Here is a 12014-nt window from a genome sequence, read left to right on the forward strand (position 1 = left end):
AAATCGGTGAATTCGTTTATTTAAAAAATCAGATTTTTTAAATGCAAAATTGAAAGAAATACTTCAAGTTGATATTGACCAAATTTTGACCGATCACCCTTTACTGCGATCACTTCAATTGGTTCAATGTTTAAGACGTTGAAAAAGTGAAAAAACATGTGTCCTGCCTGAATGAGTTTATGCCCAATAATGCTCTGAATTTTAAGGGTTAGGCGAAAATGTTAACTGCTCCTGGAGGTATGGAAAAGTTTCAATGTTTTCCATGGCTTCTCAGTGTATGTGTGGGTGAAACGAGGAAGGGGGTAGTTTCGTGGTGTTAGGAAGTGAAGAAAGGCAAGTTGAATCGATGTGTGCTTGATGATGTCTCTGCGTAGGCGAATCACATTCGACACATATATGTGCGGCCAAGATGATGATGACTACGAGCGAATGCAGAAAACTCGGTGAGCCAATTCCAATTTTTCGCCTTTCTGATTCTCGTTCTTTCGTACTAGGGATAGGTTTTTATGCGTTTTTCTTAATCTTTAGTTAATTAAATACTTCCAATAAATTAAGATGAATAAAATAGATTTTGAACAGGTTTATTATAACAAGTATGTTTCAATTGAAAAATTCACATAAAAATTAACCCACTGAATGTTATCCACAGGATTTCTTTCAATATTATATTGGTAGTTTCAACCGCATTTGACTCTGTAAAATGCGCAATTTGTTTTTATCATTGAATTATTTCTAAACAATTTTTCCTATGGGAAGAGGATTTGGGAACACTAATTATGTTTTTATGTTCTTCTAATATTTCTTTTCAAGAGCGAGCAAAGGCGCTATATCCAAGGTCAAAGACCAGAAATGATAGTGCGTCGAAATTCGAAACTCTAAATTACTATTACTAACCACGTTAGTACAATACTTAAATCGTATTTCAACAATAATGAAAGTTAAGGGAGAAAATTAAGAAAATTTGGAAGGAAATATTGGAGTTTTGGATTTCTGTGCAGAAAAACATCATTTCCATCCACAGAAGGACAAAAATGCATACGGGCCATCATCAAGGAGCACAGAAAATTTAGCATATGTGCTTCCAACGTTAAAATCTTAGTTATAAGTAGCCATGGAAACGTATGGTACTGTTGTCCACGTTTCTTTCTCCCTGTGTTCCAGTTGTCGCTGCGTCCAATACTGCACAGTGGGCCCGGCCGGGTTAAGATGAGTAGTAAATGTACTATTTCTACTCACCGGGATGCTGACAAGATCTGGCTGTGTATGTATCATAAGCATAAGCAAGCATAAGCATGTTTTCTATTCTACGTTCTGTTGAATACGAATTTAGACAAATTAAAATAAAAATTAAACCAAATTAAATTTGAGAATTTTTTTTAAAGCAAAAGTCAAATCGTTTTGCCGTCTTCAACAAAATTGCCAATAAAATAAAACCTTTTATTTATGATTATTGTGTAAGGTCAGAAAAACTTGTAATGTAAAAATTTAGAATTAAGATCACCGATTTCTGATACCTATTAGAATATCTTCATTGCAAAAAATCCACATGTTTGGTATATGTGTTAGCCTTATAGATTTTTGCAATTTGTGTCCCATTTGGAAAGTACGTGCCAACAGTTATAGAATTCAAGATAATAATTAAATATTGATTTAAAATTAGTAAAGCATGCAGGCTGCTTTCAATTTATTTTTCAGCAAACTTCTTGATCAGAATATGAAACATCATTTAGAACAGTTTATTAATGACTTACCAGAAAAAGCATTGATTTGAAACTTTGATTCTGATTTTTTTTTTAAATCGTATAAGTAAAATATATTATTTTTTCGAGGTAATGTGATGGTCTTAAACAGGGAACTAGTTTTAGAAATCAATTTTCTTATTTATTTTGCATTTTAGGTATTATTATTTCTAGCTAAATTTGAATTTGGGCCTCACACAAACCTGCTGCTGTGCTTGTTATGCCCCTTACAATCTTTACAGATTTGAATGATTTCGTTTTTCTTTTCAATTCGCCCGGAAAAAAATGTTAAATAAATTTTATTTTTTGTTACTTATGTAAATAATAGGTAATCGCGTTTTTTATATGAAGTTGAATGCAGTTAGTGCAAAACTAGGTTGCCACCAGGGTAAAGAAAATACGCTATAAGTTTGTTTTGCACCAAATTTATAAGGAATTCATGGACGCCCTTGACGTGAGGGGTGATTCGTTGCATCGAAATGAACGCCTCCCATCGAAGAAATGAACTTCGCGTTCACGCACACCGAAATTCATCGCATCACGGCGTGCGGGAGAGAACATACGAATAATTTCGTCCAGTCTATTTTGGGCCAACTCTCGCGGAAGAAGGTTGACGCAAGTGGGAAGTCTTGATGTTGGATCAATGTTGAAATTTTCATTTGCTTAAGTTCAATGCTTTTTTACCGCGGATCAGCTGGAAAAATTAGTGCTTTTTGGTGGCTAAAGTGCGATACAATTGTTGACGGGTCCATGAAAACATAGAATGTTAAGATGTGTGCACTTTGAAATGTGGAAAACCAAAGGTTAGGATCAATCTTCATGAGATAGTGCAAAATATCGATTAGCGAGCTGGTGATCTCTGGCTCTTTGGCTGGTGTTGAACACCACACATCATTTCTTCACTAACATTGGCTGGTTGGTAAGTATGCTCTACATTATTTCAATAATAAATATCGCTTACTGGCACAGCTAAAAGTCGCCGCAAAGCACTTGGAAATAGATGCTGGCCAAGTATTGTTTGATTTGTCCTTAGATAAGAAAGTTACATCAACGAAAGGTACACAACAAACAAGCAAAACCTAGCGTTGATATTAATTCCGCGTACCAAAGATGAATGGCGGTGTAGAAGTTTCGGATATTGTTGATAAATCTGAGAATCTCCATCAAATAATAAAAAAAGAAGCACTCCAGTACCAATTTAATCAACACTAGCAAAATATTAATTAATTAAAATCAAAAATAAGTAAAAGATTTACAGTAGAAAAATAAACTAAAAACCATTATTTTCTTTATCAAAGTTTTATCTTTGTTTCAAAATTCTGTAAGAAATCTTCAATCCAAAATTTGAAAAACAAGAACTTATGTTTCCTCAAAACTCCATACCTCCTTGTTATTTTGCAAATTGAAGTGTTCATATCACTAAGAAAGAACTCCAATGCTTCAATTATCGAACGTTCAACACTGCAGTACCCTTTTCAAAATTCAAAATAATCCTTTTGGATAGTATGACTGATTTCAAGACTCTTATTATATGTTATTCGCACCCCTCAATCGATATACATATCATGATGAAGAAGCCCATTTCAATCAATCCCACAAAATAATTTTTTTATTCCAAACACACTCAAGTACAAACAACGCTCAGCTGATGGTTTCGGGAGCCAAAAGTTCATCGATTAAACGCCTTCATCTGCGCGAAATACCAGAGATTGTTTACGTTTCACTATGCGATTCAAATTCGATCCGTTTACTTTCGACCGGGTGCCCGCCCGGCCTGCCCCTGGCTAACAACTCCACAAAGAGGACAGACCGGTGTGAGCTAGGCAAAGTGGAAAGTGTCCTATATGCTATCAATTCGAAATCCCTAATATAGCAGTTGCTCGAAAATATAAGAAAAATATTCAGTTTTTCTTATAACATTCAGTACTATAAGAGACATTGACGTCTTTTTGTGTTACAACATATTAAATTTGAATAACATAACTTTGAAAATGGTCATCTAATTAAACGTTACAAATCTACGGTAAAAAAAGTGTTTACCTGAAGCTCGTATCAGTCGTATGGGACACTTTAGAAATTATCTTCTGTTCCATTTTATTCACTCCATTCGTGGTTCATGCTCTCTTTGATTCGCTGGACCAGAGAGAACTAGGAAAGAGCGAGAGAATTCATGTGGTCTGAGCAAACTGTCAAAAACATATGATTTCTGTTTGTAATGTTGGGGTTCGGGTTTCCTAAACAGCTGGACTGCAAGGTCAGCGATGGGAATTTCGGAAAGCCAAGAGAAAATACATAGAAGAACTCTCGGAAAAAATTGACGAAAATACTTCGGCCAAACATGTCTGGAATATAGTCAAAGGAATTGACACGGCTTTGACAGGGGAATCTAAATCATTAAAACCAATTTCAACTGATGATGGAATAGCGTTCATGAATCATTATTTCACAGAAGATGAGAACCATCTTAATCTTCCTCGAAATATTACAGTTCCAATACTTACCGGCTATGAAATTCCACTCAAAGCGACCGAAATTTTGGATGTTCTCAGGAAAAAGAAAAACTATTCGGCTCCAGGGGAAGATAAAGTTTCATACTCAATAATTAAACGCCTGAATTTTGATTTTCAGCTAAAAATATGTGAAATGCTAAACATGGTCTTCATGACAGAACAAATCCCTGAAAAGTGGCGAATAACGGAAATAAAACCAATTCCAAAAAATCGTTCACAAGTGGGCCCCGCTTCAAAAAGACCCATAAGCCTGATGAATGTGAACCTCAAATTAATAAACTCTGTAGTGAAAAATAGAATTGCAGAGATTGCCGAAATTTTGAACCTGATTCCCGAAAATTCCTTTGGATTTAGGAAATTTTGTTCGGCGCAGACTTGTGTTAACTTCCTAGTAAACTCCATTAAAGAAGCAAAAGCAAAGAAACAGGAATGTATAGTGGCCTTCTTAGATATCTCGAGAGCTTTTGACAAAGTTAAAACAGGAATACTGCTAGAAACTCTAGCCTCGCAAGATATCCCACAAAAATTAATATCTTGGTTGCATTCCTACTTAAGTTGTAGAAGATTAGCTCTTAAAACGGATAATGGAGTAATAAGAAAAACTGTATCGGAGGGTTTACCCCAGGGGTGCCCTTTGTCCCCGGTTCTTTTTAATCTGTATACTGCAGGATTACACCAATTACAAAAAGAAAACTGCACTTTCCTCCAATTTGCAGATGACATTGCTGTGCTAGCAATTGATGATTCTTTGAAAGGAGCTGAATCAAAACTTAACGAATTTCTTAAAAGCCTAGTCGAAACAATGAAAAATTTAAACCTAGAGGTCAACCCTAGTAAATGTGCTGCTATCCCCTTTTCATATAAAAAAATCGACCACCTGAAAGTAAAAATCAATGGAAATCAAATAGCAATTAATAACACACATCGGTATCTTGGGTACACACTCGATCGTGGATTGTGTCACCGAAAACACATTGAAAGCGTCAGAAACAAAGCCATCGCAAAACTACCCCTCATGAAACTTCTCGCTGGACGTTTCTCCCATGCTAATCCAGAATCACTGGTCAAAATTGGAAATGCCATGATTAGAAGTAAATTAGAATATGGAGGACAGATCTACGGAGGGGCTGCAGAAACCAATTTGCAAAAAATTCAAACTGCACAAAACGCTTTTCTGAGAATAGCTCTAAAATATTTGAAATCGACCCCAATTCACGTAATGCTGTCTGAAACAGGACAACTACCCATGAGAACAAGAATAGAACTCCTAACCAAAAGGGAGTTAATAAGAAGTGTCTTCAACAGGAATCAGCTTGTCGAATTTGTCGAGAAAACAGTGGCAGATGGAAAGCCAAATGGCTCATATTTCACCAAAATAATTGACCAAAACTTAGACTTGGTTAGTCAAATTCATCCTAAAGACCCCGACATCGCACTGGAAAGTAGGCTTCAAAGGACTCCAACAGTGGACATAGATTGGACGGTACGGACCAAAATCGGAAACTTTAAAATGAAAAAGGAGAACGTTTCAGCTCTGCAATGGCAGACTCGTTTTACTGAAATGAAAAATACAACCTATCGTAATTGTAATATTATCTTTACGGATGCAAGTAAAACGGAATTTGGCACAGCCATAGCTCTATTTGATCAGACATGTAACCACTTAAAATCCGAAAAAAATAAACAACAATTGTTCCATCACAAATGCAGAACTGATGGCCATCCTGATGGCATTCAATTGGATCCTCCAAAAAGAATACACTGAAGCAGTAGTAATGACAGACTCTGCCAGCTCGTGTGAAATCTTACGCAACACTAAAGAACTACACAGAAACTTCATCGCATGGAACATCTTTAAACTTCTGTCTAAGAGAGAAATGAAGAAGGTTCGAATCCAATGGATCCCCAGCCATTGCGGGATATTAGGCAACGAACTAGTAGATCAGGAAGCTGTTAGAAAAACGAAACAGGTTCAATCAGATTTCACTTCGCTCACAGCAGGGGACGTAATTCTCCTGGCTAAAACGGAGGCTTGGGACTCTTGGAATTCACAATTCCAAAACACAAATTTAACCAAGGGAAGATTTTACGCTCAAATAGAATCCAACCCATTAAAACGAATATGGTTTAAAGAATTAATATTGAATAATAAAGAAAAAAGAATACTATCACGTATAAGAACAGGCCACGTTCTTACAAAAAGCAGACTATTTCAATGGAAACTAGAAGCTAATGACTTATGCGACATATGCCACACAACTGAAAACATAAACCACATACTATATGATTGCCCACTTTACAACAACGCTCGAAGTAAATACCCCGTACTAGAGTACTGTAAACCGCTGGTCCAAATCTTCAAAGAAGACTGCGAAACATCCATGGTAGAGATTGTCAAATTTCTCGATGATATCAAAATGAGAATTTGAGCACAGCAACATAATCCAAAAACATATATAAGACGACATCAAAAACGCAGGAATACACAATGGCAAGATGGACCAAAATGGTCTCAGCCGTCCCTAGGAGCAGGGATGCCAGGTGTTGAGGATAAAAAATCTGGGCAATTTTGAAAAAAAGTCTGGGTGTGTCTGTGCATAAGGAAGATCACGAATTTGGTAGTAATAAAACAAGAAATTTGGCGATGCGTGTGAGCGGGGGGGGGGGGGGTTGGTTTGTGCTGTGGGTTATTTTCGAGCTGAGAACTATATAACAAGCACTGTTTTTTACCACGTACCATGCCGATCTTATTTAAAAAAAATGTATGTTTAATGAATGATTGGTCAAATACCAATGATTACAAGCGAGATTTCAGTCCCATCAGGCACTTACGGATCAAATTCGCTACATAAATATTGATTTCATCACTTAATTTTAAAAGTCTGTAAAATCTGGGCATTCTCAGCAAAAATCTGGGCAAAATCTGTGTCTAACAAATATCTGGACGAAGGGTCAAAAGTCTTGGTTTTACAGACAAATCTGGGCACCTGGCAACCCAGCCTAGGAGGACAAGCAAATTAAAAAAAAAAAAAAGGTCAGCGATGGCAAAAAGAGGCATTGTATAGACTTGTTGAGTTACAAAAGTACACACATATGAAACAATACATTAAAACTTCATTTTAAGTTCACAGGTTCATAAAAATCAACTTGTAGGGAAGAGAGAGAGAAGATTTGATCCTTGGGGCACCACCTTAGCACTATTCCTTAGCCACATCTCGTAACTAGAGTGTCTTATAAAGATCTGAGGTTTTAGACAAATGTGCCGAATGAAGCAAAAACCATTTCGTTGTAAGCGTTAAAAAATTAATAAAATCTATTTTTTGAATCATTTAACTTGGTTTGAAAATTTGAACAAAATGTGACGTGCAGATCTTTTTTCATCGTTTTCAAATGTTTCCAACATCTAGAAATTTCATCGAAAACATTTATTTCAATATTTTGATTTTTGGAGAATAACGTGAGCTTCCGTACGCTATATTTTCAGAAAAAAAAAATTATTTAAAGTTTAAAAATATGACCACAGATACCTTTAAGTGTAGACTTGATGTTTAGATTCTTATAAGGCATAAAAAAAAAAACGCCGCATATATGTATTTTGAATATTCAATAATAATAATTTTCCAAATATGGAAAAACAAACTAGAAACCATCCCGAGTTTTTGTTTCATATTCATATTCTAAGTTCTTGCAGAATTCAAACGTAAAAAAGCTTCAAAAAAGCGATCCAGAATTGAAAACTCAGAGTAAAAAAAATCAAAAATATAAAGTAGAACTGGAGTTTATTTTGAAAATTTTGCTTTTGAATTAATTGCTGATTTTTTTTATCATAGACAGGATTTTCATTATGGTCAATCAATCAATATTTAATGAAAAATATTTACTAATAAAGAAACTTGTAAACAAATCTGCAGGGAATTGCATATTTTCTCGGTGTATTGTTTTACATTGTATTAATATTGCAGTTTTCTTCGAAAGTAAAATTTCAAACTAATATCTAAAAATTTGGATCGAGTTTGCGGAAATCAGATTTAAATCCCTCAATCGCTCACTTAAACTTTTGAAAATTTGATTTATTTAAATTTATGAATTTGTTCAAGAGTTTGCTTTTTTAGCTTTAGCTTAAGCTCATTTAGCTTTTTTATCTGAGCAAAGAATTTTTTTAAGAAATTGAAGGTTTTCTTGAAAAAAAAACTTATTGTATGCTCCAATCAACACAGCTCGATATACCAGACTCTTGAATAAATTCAAAGATTTTACGAATGTACTTGTACGAATGTAATTTTCCTATTTTATTACTTAAAGCTGCATTATACAAATCAGTGACCAATTATTATTCATTAGATCCAAACTCATTTTAGTGATTCCGCTTACAATGTATGGCTTAGAAAAATAATTAATTCGCCCAACGGAAGGTAGGTGTCATTACCTACCGCTATAAGTTTTATTTGTAATTTTTTTAAAAGTTTAACAAAACTAACAGCGTATTTAAAAAGAGGTATAAAATCATAAAGCAAACTTACCATGGAAAGGGATTATAAACACTTTATGATCCATTTCTCAATCGTCAAATTTTGGGAAGAGATTCTAAATTCGCAGTTTGAGATCTCATAACATATTTTTTCAAATTTTCTATTATTCGGAAATACATTTTTCAAAACTATTTTTTAAATTAAACACTCTTTTTCAGGGATTTTCATCCTATTGGATGATTCATCCCAAAATCAAACACTTATTTGAAAGTTTCCAGCTAAATTTATTTAAGATCCAATATTGTACTTTGTTTAAGGTTAGGGTACTTAAATTGATTTTATACTTATCAGTGTGCCTTTTTTAAAAATAATTTTAGTAACCGATTCCTCGCACTTCGCGTTCGAACTTGAAAAATATTGTCCTTTCTCGCTGTTGCGTGGCAGACGGACAAAGTGATCACCTCAATGGTATTTTTGGCAGAATATTCGTTGATGCAAACGGTACTTTCAAACAAAATTTAAAGCTTATTTACAATTTTTCATATTGATGATCATTACTGTTTTTTTAATATTTGACTGGAAAGTTGATAAAATTTCAATGCGTTTTGATGTGCTATTTTATAATTTATGATATATTATAATTTCCGTTAAAAAATAACGGATAAGATCTAAAGACCTCCCGGCGCAAATTTTCAGATAATAAAAAAAATCCCCCTGTGTCATTCCAATTATACTAAATACAGTAAAATTGGGTTTGAGCAAATTCCCTTGGTTCTTGGACCAGAGGAATCGATGCATAATAGAACTGCACAAAAAGATAAGTAAACCTGTTGAGCATTGAATCCAAATTTTTGTTTGATCGATAATTTAAAAATGTAGAATTTAAACCTTAAATCGAGCGTAGATAATATTAATACCAATAATGATGTTTAATTTAAAATTTGAAAGTTAAAATTAAGTTAGAACTCCCGATTTTCAACGAGAAGAGTAATTTAATTTCTTAGATTCTTCTCTGTTAACGTTTTAGACCTGTTTGATTGATTTAAGTGCCTTCGAAAGTATATGTAGGTGAAAATAGATTTATTTTACTTCACGTATGGAAAAAAAATTATTGCTACGTGTAGTGCTGCCAGATACATCGATGTTCTTGTGAATGATTAATAAAATCTATATGAAATTCAGAAGTATCAATTATTCCGTTTTGTATTGAGGTCATTTTTCCAAATTCAACATAAACATTTCTTTGAAAGAGTTGTGTTAGATAGAAATTTATAGAAATAGAATACAAATAGAGATAGAAATTTATACAAACAAGAAGGTCTACAAATGTTTAAGAATAAAATGTGAATAAAAGTGAAAACAAAAAAGATTTGCATTTTCAGAAATCTACCGTAACATTGCCAAAGGACGAACCTACCAAATGTAAACAAATCGAGTTATCTATTGTTATATCATCAATAATCTAAAAATTAATTTCACTACAATTTTGGAAAAAACTTTCTCATAAAATTTGAATGTTAAAAGGGCGAAACTACCCTTTTTATTTTCAATTTAGATCTTCGATTTACGCCGGGCGAAATTATTCTTGTGTTTTGAAAAACGGCGAAACTAGTTCAAATTTTGAGAGCGTACGAATTTGAAAGCATTTTTACAAATAAAAATCCTCAAAAATCATGGAATTTTCTAATTTTTCTAATATAACTATTGCTGTGTAAATATAGTAACCTATAACAAAATAAGATAAATTTTTTTTATATCTTTATTCTTTTTTTAGATGCAGCGGCACTAGTGTTGTCTGACTCAGAATCTGCTGTTCCATTGCGTTTTGAAGAAGTGGAAACTGTTTCAGCAATGGGATGCGGTTCTTCCGAAATATCCAATCATGATATATCTTCCGCTGATATTTCGGCATCTACTCCAAAAACCAAGAATGTGTCGATTGAATTCATTGTTTATCAATCCAAAAAGACATACACTTGTTAAACAGCAAATAACTTTTTTGTCTTAAAAGATACGAAGTTATGATATTCGACAAAGTTGTTCAGCGGAAAATTTCCTTGAAGGAATTTATAAATTGGCATAAAAACCATTAGCAGGCTCGGTTCCACAGAAGAAAAAAAAATGATGTTGATTTTTCAGTACAAAATATTCAATTTTCCCATACAAACCTAAAAATTCAAATTTACTTATGTAAACGTTACTTAAAAATTCTGCAAAAAACCATGGATGGGTTTTGGACCAAAACGAAGCTTTTAAGACCCCAGGGTTTGAGAAATTCAAAAATGATCCCAAATCGACTCAGTCTATTGGATATTCCGAATCTTCCGGAAGTTCCTAATTAAAATAGCGTCATTTTGTCGGATGATGACCAGGATGATGTGGACGATGCAACTGAGAAAGTTGTCATGGGGGATGCATTCGAAATGAACGATTTTGTATCGACTGAGTACTTTGAGAAGTACATCAATCAAACAATAACCGACAACGAAGGACACGTATTAGTTGAACATGGTAAGTTGAAGAGATATTTGAATATAAAGATTTCATAAATAATGAATATAAATATAATGAAGATGAGAACCTGATTGAATGAAAATAATTTTCGAATAAGAATGGCGTGTAATGGTAAATATCACAATGTTTTATTTCAGAAGGTAGCAGTGAAGGTGAAGCTCCCGGTGATTTAGTATTTAATTAATTGAGCACGGATGAGATCATCACTACAAACACTAAAAAACAGATAAAGGACGATAAGAAGCTGGCTAAAGTAAGAGGAGAAACATATACTCGAACGCATAGTTAAAGCCTTGGGATTGTTTCCGTTTGAAAGATTTGAAAATATCCTGAGCACATTCGCGAACGACTACTCAATTCGTTTTTGGAATTAAAAGCAACATCAATTCATCAGCAACCACATTGCAGTTAAAACCACAGAAAGACCAACGGTACGGTCTCTTCAAAAAAAAATGTTTACTAGATTATATAATTTTAAATTTTTGACATAATTTTAGGAGCTTAGCTTTCGAAGATCTTTTACAAGAACATACTATTTATCCGGACGTGATGGAAGGGTAAGAGTATGCAAGGAAATGTTCATATCAATTTTGGACATCCCATACAAAAAAAAACGTGGACCATTTCCACAAAGTTGATAATTGGCCTCGGTTAAGCACTTGATGATTTAAGAATATACATACTTCACGACTTATCATACCTGAAGATTAATTCATTCCCCGCATATTCGTCGCATTACTGCCGGGAGAAAAGTCAAAGGAAATATATAAGCAGTGATCATA

At 33.9% G+C, this 12014-nt stretch overlaps 1 protein-coding gene across 4 annotated transcripts in view; it reads left to right on the forward strand.

Annotated features, from left to right (window-relative positions):
• Positions 1 to 2333: 2333 nt before the first annotated feature.
• The window catches only part of LOC129750747 (protein phtf), a 39745-nt gene continuing 30064 nt past the window's right edge, over positions 2334 to 12014 (forward strand). For all 4 annotated transcript variants that reach the window (XM_055745769.1, XM_055745770.1, XM_055745772.1 and 1 more), the window contains exon 1: positions 2334 to 2658. The gene's annotated coding sequence lies outside the window, so the exon portion shown is untranslated. The remainder of the gene's footprint in view (positions 2659 to 12014) is intronic.

The sequence above is a fragment of the Uranotaenia lowii genome, chromosome 3 (genome assembly GCF_029784155.1).
Source record: "Uranotaenia lowii strain MFRU-FL chromosome 3, ASM2978415v1, whole genome shotgun sequence".
Taxonomy (NCBI): Eukaryota; Metazoa; Arthropoda; class Insecta; order Diptera; family Culicidae; genus Uranotaenia; species Uranotaenia lowii.